The sequence below is a fragment of the Bolinopsis microptera genome, chromosome 4 (assembly GCF_026151205.1).
Source record: "Bolinopsis microptera isolate Bmic1 chromosome 4, MBARI_Bmic_1.0, whole genome shotgun sequence".
In the NCBI taxonomy this organism is placed as follows: domain Eukaryota; kingdom Metazoa; phylum Ctenophora; class Tentaculata; order Lobata; family Bolinopsidae; genus Bolinopsis; species Bolinopsis microptera.
The window spans coordinates 12,194,241-12,204,973 of record NC_087075.1 but is presented as its reverse complement, the minus strand read 5'-3'; the positions used below and the strand labels follow the sequence as shown (position 1 = coordinate 12,204,973).

At 37.8% G+C, this 10,733-nt stretch overlaps 1 long non-coding RNA gene across 1 annotated transcript; it reads right to left on the bottom strand.

Annotated features, from left to right (window-relative positions):
* Positions 1–53: 53 nt before the first annotated feature.
* Positions 54–2,154, bottom strand: LOC134814091 (uncharacterized). The gene is made up of 2 exons (XR_010160094.1): positions 2,068–2,154; positions 54–1,178 (listed from the first exon to the last, which is right to left on the bottom strand). It is a non-coding gene; the product is annotated as an uncharacterized LOC134814091 (long non-coding RNA).
* Positions 2,155–10,733: the final 8,579 nt, after the last annotated feature.

Here is a 10,733-nt window from a genome sequence, read left to right as displayed (position 1 = left end):
TAGTGTTCAATGAAAAATCAAAACTCAAGTTTTGGGCAAAAAAAAACAGTAAATTCGAAAGTAGTATTTACAATTTACAGCATAAATAAATCCTGGACAGTAAGCAAGTAGAGCTGAGCTCGGAATCTCTCAAAGTGAGTTATCAGAATTAAGAAATTGAATTCACCGAACGTTATGTATATATTTTATTTGGTCAACATATGATCAAATAGATAGATTATTCAAATAGATTCAGGTCATAAGGGTAGACACGATACTTAGCTCATCAATTTCACTACAAGTTAAAAAACAAAAATTTCATAAAATTACATAGAACGAACATACGAAAAGACGACAACAATTTGCAAACTAAATGAATTAAATTATTTCCTATTGAGCTAGAGTCAAGATCAAATCATCCGGGATAATTCAATTGTTGTGTCGAAACAGTACCAGACCTAAGGTCTGAGTCCTTCAATGAACCCCGAAAGTGTGAAACTCCTTCAGAAAATTCCTTTTATCCTCGCAAATGAGGAGGGAATTATTCTGCGGATCTTTTGACTCCTCTGAAATCAGGTGCATTCTCCGCCGATCGTTTGACTCCTCTGAAATCAGGAGCATCTTCCGCGGATCTTTTGACTCCTCTAAAATCAGGAGCATCATTTGCAGATCTTTTGACTCCTCTAAAATCAGGAGCATCATTCGCAGATCTCTTGGCTCCTCTTAGATTTGGAATACCTTCCGCCGATCGTTTGACTCCTCTGAAATCAGGAGCATCTTCCGCGGATCTTTTGACTCCTCTAAAATCAGGAGCATCTTCCGCGGATCTTTTGACTCCTCTAAAATCAGCAGCATCATTCGCAGATCTTTTGGCTCCTCTTAGATTTGGAATATCTTCCGCCGATCGTTTGACTCCTCTTAAATTGGGAACATCTTCCGCAGATCTTTTTACTCCTCTGAAATTAGGAGCATCTTCCTCAGATCTTTTAACTCCTCTTAAACTGGGAGCATTATTCGCAGATCTTTTTACTCCTCTGAACTCTTCTGAGCCAAACCCAGCCCTGAAATTTGGGGCTTCATCTATTTTAAAGAGTGTACCTCCAGACCGTTTCTTCAAGACACCACATTCTCCCTCAGCTATCAGACAGATCATGATCACCAAAAGTTTGCTCGTCATGATGAGATTCCTCAAACAGTTCCTGAAACACTGAGGGTTAGACAGATACTTCTCCCAGTTATATCCTAGGTCTTGTCAAGTCACATGTCAAGTCACATGTCATGTCACATGTACTTGTTGGAGTCTGTCAACGGTTATATTTGGTTTTTGGCACGAGACTGTAGACAGAATGATCTGTTGGTAATCCTGAGATCCCGCAGACCTGTCACCAGATCGTGAGTCGACAAAACGTGCTCAGTACGAGAATACGATTCTCGTCTTCTCTCCAAGTCTTAAATCCAGTTTTTTGGGCCGTGCTTCACTAACCACTAGTCTGTCTTTGACAAAGTGCCACTCAAATTTTGAAATAAACGATTTTTTTCCGATCAGGTGTGACACCAAGCGGGCAAGTCATTGTTAATCGACCAACGTCTATCTGCAGCAGGTGGCTCTGTGCAAAAATTTGCGAGTGACTGGGAGCTTTGCTGCTTTCGGAGGAAAAGTTTCCAAGAAAGTCGAAATTCGCACCTATAATTTGAACACCAAGTTTGATTTTAGGAGATAATTTGTGCCCCTGCAAAATGGTAAGCGAGGACAGGCGATAAGAAATTCCAAAATTGTAAATACTAAACATTGGGTCAGTTCAAACCAACGAGCTGAAGTAAATTTGTTTGATTAATTCTTTTATAAAAATAAAATTTGGGGAAATTTTCGATCAAACATAGAATTAGAATCTCTTTCGTATTTAAAGCAATGCAAGGTCGTGTTAATGTTTCAAAAAGTCCGTCAAAATATGTAGTAAAATAGGTCAATAAAATTTGTTGTCTCCATACATCATATTATTTCAAAATCATTCGAATTGAATGTATTTTCATCATCGGTATTGTAAACCATAATAAAAATCCACGTTTCGAAAGAGATAATCAACTTACCAATTGAAATGAGAAGTGTACAGAGGAAATAAAGGTTACTTCAGAGAAGCTGCGAAGCTGACTTCAGAAACAGTAAACTACGGTCCTAATAAAGTTGGAACAGTTAGCAGGTTGAACTTGAATTATATTTAAGGTTTATATAGTATTCGGCTGACTACCGCGAGTTCAATTAAGACTTCTAATTCAAATTGGATGGACACAGGTTATTGAGTTATGAGTTACATGTTTTACCTAATTGTAAAAAGGTTCCGACGAAAAATTTCGCGTAAGTCAGGTTAAGTAAAGTTAATAGCCTTTTAAAAATTTTGTAAATCAAAACCTTTTTAAAATCTATAAAATCTGGACTCTTTGGATTAGGGTTACAAAATATTTTAGATAGTTGGTTATAAATGACGACTTAAATAGTCTGCAATTAACATGGGCAAATTAGCGCAGCTGATTATAAAGACATAATCGTAATCAGGACTCTTGAAGTAAAGACAGAACCGCTAAATTCTGGTTTAGGGGTCGGCAATCACTTTAACTACGTTACAGTACAGCTCTATTTTAAAGTCTGTTAACGGATGGTTATTTGAAAGTGTCTGAGCAGTTTATTAGATGCCACTAAGACACTAAGAGTTACCAAAGGGTTTCACAAAGTTTCGAAGGAAGCTCACCCGGAATATAGGAACTGATCCCGCTTTGATCAGTGCGAGAATTTATAAACGCGTATATTAGCGTCGCGTTACTGGCTCTCTCTCCCTCCCTCCCTCTCTCTCTCTCTCTCTCTCTCTCTCTCTCTCTCTCTCTCTCTCTCTCTCTCTCTCTCTCTCTCTCTCTCTCTCTCTCTCTCTCTCTCTCTCTCTCTCTCTCTCTCACTCACTCTCTCTCTCTCTCTCTCTCTCTCTCTCTCTCTCTCTCTCTCTCTCTCTCTCTCTCTCTCTCTCTCTCTCTCTCTCTCTCTCTCTCTCTCTCTCTCTCTCTCTCTCTCTCTCTCTCTCTCTCTCTCTCTCTCTCTCTCTCTCTCTCTCTCTCTCTCTCTCTCTCTCTCACTCTCTCTCTCTCTCTCTCTCTCGATATGATACTAGGCTTGCAAGTCGAGGTCAAGAAACAAGAATCACGCGGTTACCAGTTAGTGGACTTCATAATGTGTGAGGAGGTCGGTGGTTGAGCCAGTCGTAATCGTGGTGATCAGGCTCCTACTAAGCGGTAATACTAATATGTTCTCGGCTGGGTTTAAATTTAATCGCAATCAATTTTGAAAAACGGGGTATTTATATGATTAGAGGAATGATAAACAATGAAGTGGAAGCACGTACGTAAAAGTAAAACATGACCGGTAGATAAAGTTGTTTTGAAACTGGGTTTATTTTACAGTCATGTAAAAGATAAGTATGTTATATTATGACAGATTATTTTAAGCTGTCATACTCGTATAATATTCTGTCATTTGCATTTGTCATTATTTAATCTGACATACGTATCAAACTATCATTGACAATTGAAATATTGATATACAGTCAATGACAGATTATATTATAATGGATTGAACAAATTTATCCAACAATTTTTAATTTCTAAGATGTGAGAGCACTAATCACTATTTACTTATTTAGCACTTTATCTACTTATCTAAGCACTTTCTAAAAATAGTGGATAGTCATAACATAACTTCTCAACTTGTCAAATTTTATATAAACGCTTACGTCCAGGTAAAATGATGTCTGATTGAAATTAAATTAAAGATACACTTACAGCGAGAAAGTGAAAGATATCCGACTAAAATATTAACTGATAAAAGTATTCACCTCGTACGTATTATAAAATAAGTAGATATATAGTAAAAAGTAAAACGACGCTATAAGAGCATATAACTATAAGAGAGCTAGATATAGTTGACAACCGACGGTATCATAAAGTGAACCTTTAGGGTCTGCCCACACTACGCCATGTGGCGACGGGCCACATGGCCCGATTAACCTAAACACACTGTGCCACTTGGCGTGGATTTAGGAAATCTGCGCCTCTATTCAGAGGCACGGATTTCCTGCCCACACTACGCCATGTTGCGACGGGCCACATGGCGTGGGTCAAAAGTCACAGTGTGTTAAGGGGCCGGCTCCCTCTAAGAATCCACTATAGTATTGTCACACTGGCAGACAACGCCCTTGTCACCTCCAGATCATTGTTTATTGTTCATTTTTCATTATTTACACAGGGCCAGAAAGCGGGAAAGCAAGCTCAGTAGTTTATATTATTGCAAAGTTCCGAACTGTACATTATCCGGGGTTATCCGGGGTTATCCGGGGTTATCCGGGGTTATCCGGGGTTATGCGGATGTAATAAATAGCGACGGCAAGGATCTGCTGGAAGCTGGCTCTGCAGCTAGAGCCCGTCTGCATCAATCAGTATAGGTTTTTAGGAGTCCTGCTATGACCATAATGATATGATGAATTGATCCTGATACAAAGTAAAGATTAATGAAGCTGAGGAAGCTTTACAATCCTGGTTTACCCGAGATTTCGCCACAGATATAGCAGCGTCCAATTTAGAAATTAAACATGTAAAAGTAATACTAATGGCAGATGCAGGAGAAAAATCTTTTTGAGTTTGACCACAATTTCTTGTATAACGGATATACTCATATAGAAAAGTCTACGTTGCGGTTAAATAGAAATTTCCAACACCGCAAAATAACGTCCACTCGTCCAGCTCCTCTAGATAAAGACGTCCAGTGCTAGTACTTCAACTTGTAGTTGTACTTGTAGGTAGAAATGTCCAGAGCTGCTAAATATTAGAAACGTCCAGCATTGCTAGTACTTTATTTAACTATATAGAAAAATCCAGTACTGCCAAATTAAAACGTCCAGCTCTGTTAGTGCTTACAAAAACTTCCAAAACTGTCAAAATTTAAAAAATGCCCAGCTCTACCATCTAGAAGTAGAAGTAGAAACGTCCAGTACTACTTCATGGACACGTAATCCAGGCAAACTCGTAAACTGGTAACTTAAAGCAAGCTGGACAACCAGGTGGTAATCCGACGTTGTCTGCCCAATAATTTACTTGATGAAATAAAATTATTGGGAGAGGCTGTGTGAAACGGTTCACGACCAGGCCAGGTGGTAGAAGGGTGATAATACCGCACAACCCTGTTTAGTGTTTATAAGCTGGTGGCGCAGCTTTTGGCGGTACGCGCACCACAATGTTGAAATGGTAATTTAATAAATATTGCCCATTTTGCGATTGTAATTACATCTCCTGTTCACCCCCTGTCACGTGACCTCGAGGGGTGTAATAGCTTGCAGGGTTATTACACGTGACAATGACTTGTATCTTGTATCTTAGTAATAGTACAGTTTCTAGCGGTCACTGGCATTACCATGGCTATCAATAGTGATGATGGATCTAAACTTCAATTGTCCTCGCCTGATAAGATTGAATTGACATATCAGTGCTCTGTGTTTTTGGCGGTGCAGTTCGATTTACGAAAATTGTTTACCTCTGCATGGATAAATCATTATCACGTGAATAACAATATCTGTATCTAAAATTATGTAAATATCATCGGACAAACAAGAATGGTGTAATCAGGAAATGAAAATATTTTCTGTTCATTGTCGGTCAACTTAAAATTTGCGACGTTGGCTTGAGCAGCTCATTTATACTGAATACTACGTTTATTCTTCTTGTTCTAATCTTTTCTTCTAAACACTAAGAGCACAAATAACAAACACTTGAAAACACGAAAACTCTATGGAGGTCAAAACTGAAATGTCCAGTTTGTTTCTCAAACAAAAAAGCCCAACTTAGTTGGATCGAAGTTGGCAGATTTAGGAAAATTTAAAATCTCGCTGTCTATTGTCAAATTTTCCCACACCAGTTTCGGCAACCATATATTTTTACAGGCTCTACTTAGTAAAAGAGTTAGTCTGTTGAATTGTGTAAATGATGAATGTAAGTTAAACAATTTTCTGGATTTTTCATGGCTTGATCAGGTGAACCTAGTGATTGTATTGAAAAGTTCCTCCTGGCAAGACAGGAGGGTAAGACCCCTAAAAATTAATACTACTAATTTTAATTGGTAATAAGCATGTAAGTGAGAAAGAAGGGCGTAAACTCAAGCCATCTTGGTCTGTGCAATCCTCATGGTCGCCCATGAGAACTGTTAAAACAGAAGATGAACTGCCTTAATATAAGTTTATATACAGCCATGTGAACCTAAATACTTAAATAGTCGGTTTTCAACTTCTCTACCAATTCTAGATCTAACGACATATAAATCCAGCAGTCGGCACAATGACGCAAGGTAAAATACACAATTCCACGCCCTAGACCCCGGTTATTGCTCAACCAATGTTAGAAAAGGGTAACGACCTGGCAAAGCTGAGACCCACAACCTGGCTATCTTATCCCCACTGTTTTCCTGCCCCTACTCCGCCCCATTGTTCCCCCTATTGTGGAGGATCAGGCAAGGACAAACCCACACTAAGATGCTGAGTACAACGACAGGAGCAAGGGACAATGGGGTTTATAGTGTTTACCTTGATTAAAGTTTTTAGGGGAGCAGCAGTGATCTTTAGCTTTACAAATACAAGCATAATGTTGCAGTTTCAGGTATTTGACCATGATATCAACACGTGAATGATGCCGTTTAAAGATAAAGTAATGATCCCTCTACAAGGATCATTATTTACCCCCTGAATAGTGGATAGGTCGAATACTCTGGAATACAAATAACCTTTGTAGTGTTTGTCTAATATGATTCGGTTTAGACTTAGAGAGAAGTTAATTTAACTTACAATAGAAGTAAACACATAAAAATTATAAGCTTTTTGCATTCTTGAAAACGCTGCTTTTTAGAAGCAATTCTATTGTAAGATCGTGCCAAGGGACGATATCATTATCAAAAAACTGCACTGAGTCGAACTCTTTGACTAATTATTGTTCCATGCCCAATGGACGATCTGAACGAGGATGCACACGAGGATATGATTTCCATAATTTCGTCGAAATTTCATATAGGTATCCTCGCGGTATCCTCACGGTGATGGAAATGTCCATCATCGTGCACAATTTCCCACGAGGATGATTTCCTCGCGATGAAATTATTGGACATTTTCATCACCGCCGCGAGGATACCTATATGAAATTTCGACGAAATTATGGAAATCATATCCTCGTGTGCATCCTCGTTCAGATCGTCCATTGGGCATGGAACAGGGGTGTTAGACCGCGAATAGATGGACGGGTTCTGAAATCGTATACTTATATCTAGGAACTTTAAACAAGCATTCGATAACCCGAGTCCCACGTGCAGGCAATATTTTCTCGTAAACCATAATATTAATTATGGTCGAGAAGACATTTTTTTGATAACTGCAACTCTTTGATGTCGTACAACCCTACCCAAGGCCAAATAGATTGGGAATATGATGTTTATTGACCTGAAAATCCTCATTTCCAAGTGAATAAACATACATATAATAAACATATGATGGTAGTTAATTAAAAAGTTAAAAGCCGAGCTGGTTACATATGATATTAATACTGAGCTACTGGTTACATATAAATACTATTACTGGTTACATATATCTATAAATATAATACTGCAAGACACATCGGGTTATCAGGAAAACGGGGTTATTTATATATCTAGATATGAAGCCGATCATACGATATTTTCTTCTTGACTGAACAAATGTAAACCCGTCAACTTTATAATCATCATTACATGTGACACCCCTGGAGATTCAGGTCAACTCCTGATTGCGGTAAATTCAACCCTCCTACAGGCCTGGTTTGTAATCTAATTCGGTATGGTTTACCTTTTAATAATATCAATAACTTATTATTCGAATTTCATTGGTCAATATCCCATAAAATAGTGTAATTTCATAGAGTTTATGGTGATTTGGTAAGATTAAGTTAGCATAGTATTAGTTACGCCATATAATAGGATTCATGCCCATGATTGAGGCTTGAGGCTGAGCCACTGTAATGAATATTGCAACCGTATTTCTTAATATCAATTAGTACTCACTAAACTTCTCTGTTGGGTTTCAACAAAACAGTTGAGAGGTTAAAGTCATTTACTCCGACCCACCCTTTAATTTTGATCCTGGACCTATGTGGCAAGTTTGCTTCCTAACCAGCTAAACCAAAACCAAAACCAAACCGACCAACAATTAGCACAATGGATGAAAGTCATCGAGTCATCCGATCCCAGCTACAAAGCTACAAGTAGCTAATTGTTATCATAATTAAGGATCTATAGATAATGAGGCCACTAACATTTTTAGATGCTGTAGTTAGGAGTGCCGGCGTGCAGTTAGACGATCTCCGTTCTGTGCGACAGCGAAGTTTAGAGGAAGGTAGTGAACGGGATTTCGAGTCACTCGACTCCATCTACAAGTAGCTAATTATCAGAATAAAGGATTTATAGTAGTCATAGATAACCCAGTTCAAGTTAATTCAGAATTTATTCCCTCAAGCCAGTTTTCCTGGATCCTAAAACTCCGCTTCCGTCTAAACTGTCGTCCAATTAGTATCTGTTGCAGCAATTATAATTCGGCTACTCACAATATTATATCAAGGATCTAGTCGTACTTTTACTCTGCTATTATACAATATGATCTCAGGACGAAAGGGCCAGAAATCTGTATTCTCCTAAATTTTAGGACCATCCGTTGGATTATAAACCAACGGTATCAACCATTTTTATGTGTGCTATCCATTATCCATATTTTAGAGCAAGGCTAAGGACATGAACCGGAAATAAACGATTAGTCGCAATCATAATTTAATTGTGATGGGGCTCACAAAAATCAGGAAGAAATTAGTCACAAGTTAAGAAAGTCCATAATATTAACTCGAATCAAATGGTCTCCCAGTCTCATCACCAGAGAGAGCAATATTAGTTACGAGTTTCAAAGTCTAAACCTTCACTAAAGCTGTCCAAATTGTACCCTTCCCGAGATATACAAAGCCCTTATTTAAAGTCATGGTCCTTGTGAAATAGTGCGTCAGAATGGTTGATCTATAATGTCAAACTGAGTTTCACCCTTAAAAATTAAGAGTGACACTTAATAGAGAATTTGCAGTTAAACTTATTTTTAAGTGCAACCTCCTCCTTAAACTGCTGTTTAAGTATGACCTAAAGATTGGTCAATTAAAATACGGCCCTAAATGCTTATTTCTGGGTGGATAATAGACATTGTCTTGTAATTCGACCTCAATGTGGTTTAAAATCAAAGGTTGCTTGTCATATTAAGTTGAAATCGATCAGACAAATCTCATGCTCGAACAGTTCCAGGTTAATTTTCTGATCGAATTGGCAGCGGCATGTTATTAATGACAATACAAGTACCTAAGTCTAAACCTTCAATGCGTGTGAAATGTTGCGTCAGAATGATTGAAGTATAGTCTTATAAGCTTATAGTATGTTATACTTATAGAGATATAAACATTGTAAAAGACGGTTGAGTGAATGTGTTTGCATGTCTTACTTTTAAGGGGAAGTAAACTCTGCCCTACTTTACATACGGCAAAGATCTTTAAGTTCAGGTGGATTACCTAATTTTGGACAGTAATTTACTAGACATAGGTTTACGAAGTTTCTTTTTTAAAGCATAAAGTGACTAGACAGCAAGTTTAACGGTCACTTTTTATCGGGGCATGCAAATTTTGCGTCACAAAATTTCCAATTAATTGCTGATTGTGTGTGACAAACGAGGAAGTGGGAGATGGTGAAAGTGTTCTACACCCACTGACGACGCCACTGTTCTCAATTTCTGGAATCCGAATTATTATTTTTACAATAAAAATATTGAATAATAAGCTGAGTGAAGATACGTATCACGTATCTGCAAGATCTTTAAAGGGTCATAACTCGGTCAAATTGTGAACAACCAACTTGAAATTTTGGGAAAGCAGACTTCAATAGTTCAATTATCAAGCAAAATGTGTCTAGAAACTTTGAAGTTCTTAGCTGAAAGCGTTCTCACTTTATGGTGACAATAATAAAAAGAGGGAGTGGCGTGTCACACCCACTGGAATTAGTTGAATTTGACGAAACTTTCAGGGAAATCTAAGTTTGACCCATATCTATTATTTCTGAAATTTCTGTGCAATTCTAAAAAGAATTACGTGAGTTATTAAAGGGTTGCGTGTGGGCGATTACTTCTGGGCCACCCTGTATCAGCAATGACCATGGTGAAACCCCATATTCCCAGACTTCACACCCCCAAACTCCAGACTTTTAAACGTGATTAATTTAATCAACGGCGGCTTCTACAGTTTTATTCACAAACTACTTAACGATATCAATCAAAGATTATCATTTAATCTTATCACCTATCGTAATGCAGTTCTATGGGAGAATTTCGTAATAAACCTCTCGAGAGATCTGGTAATTGACATAAAAAGTGTTCCAATATAGAAGATGCTACAGCAATAGTAAATAGCTATATAAATAACTAATAATAGTTGATAATAATAATAGTAAATAACTAATAATAATTGCTCAAAAGTTATCCCGGTTTAGGGGTGCTCCGAAAATAAAGCTCATCGAATTATTTGCCCTTCAAAAACCTGATTTTGGTCAAACTCGAAAAATTTCGAAACAGAAAAAAAATGTGATTTTTGCTAAATCACAAAACGCCCGTTTTGGGTATTTCCATATTGCCTGA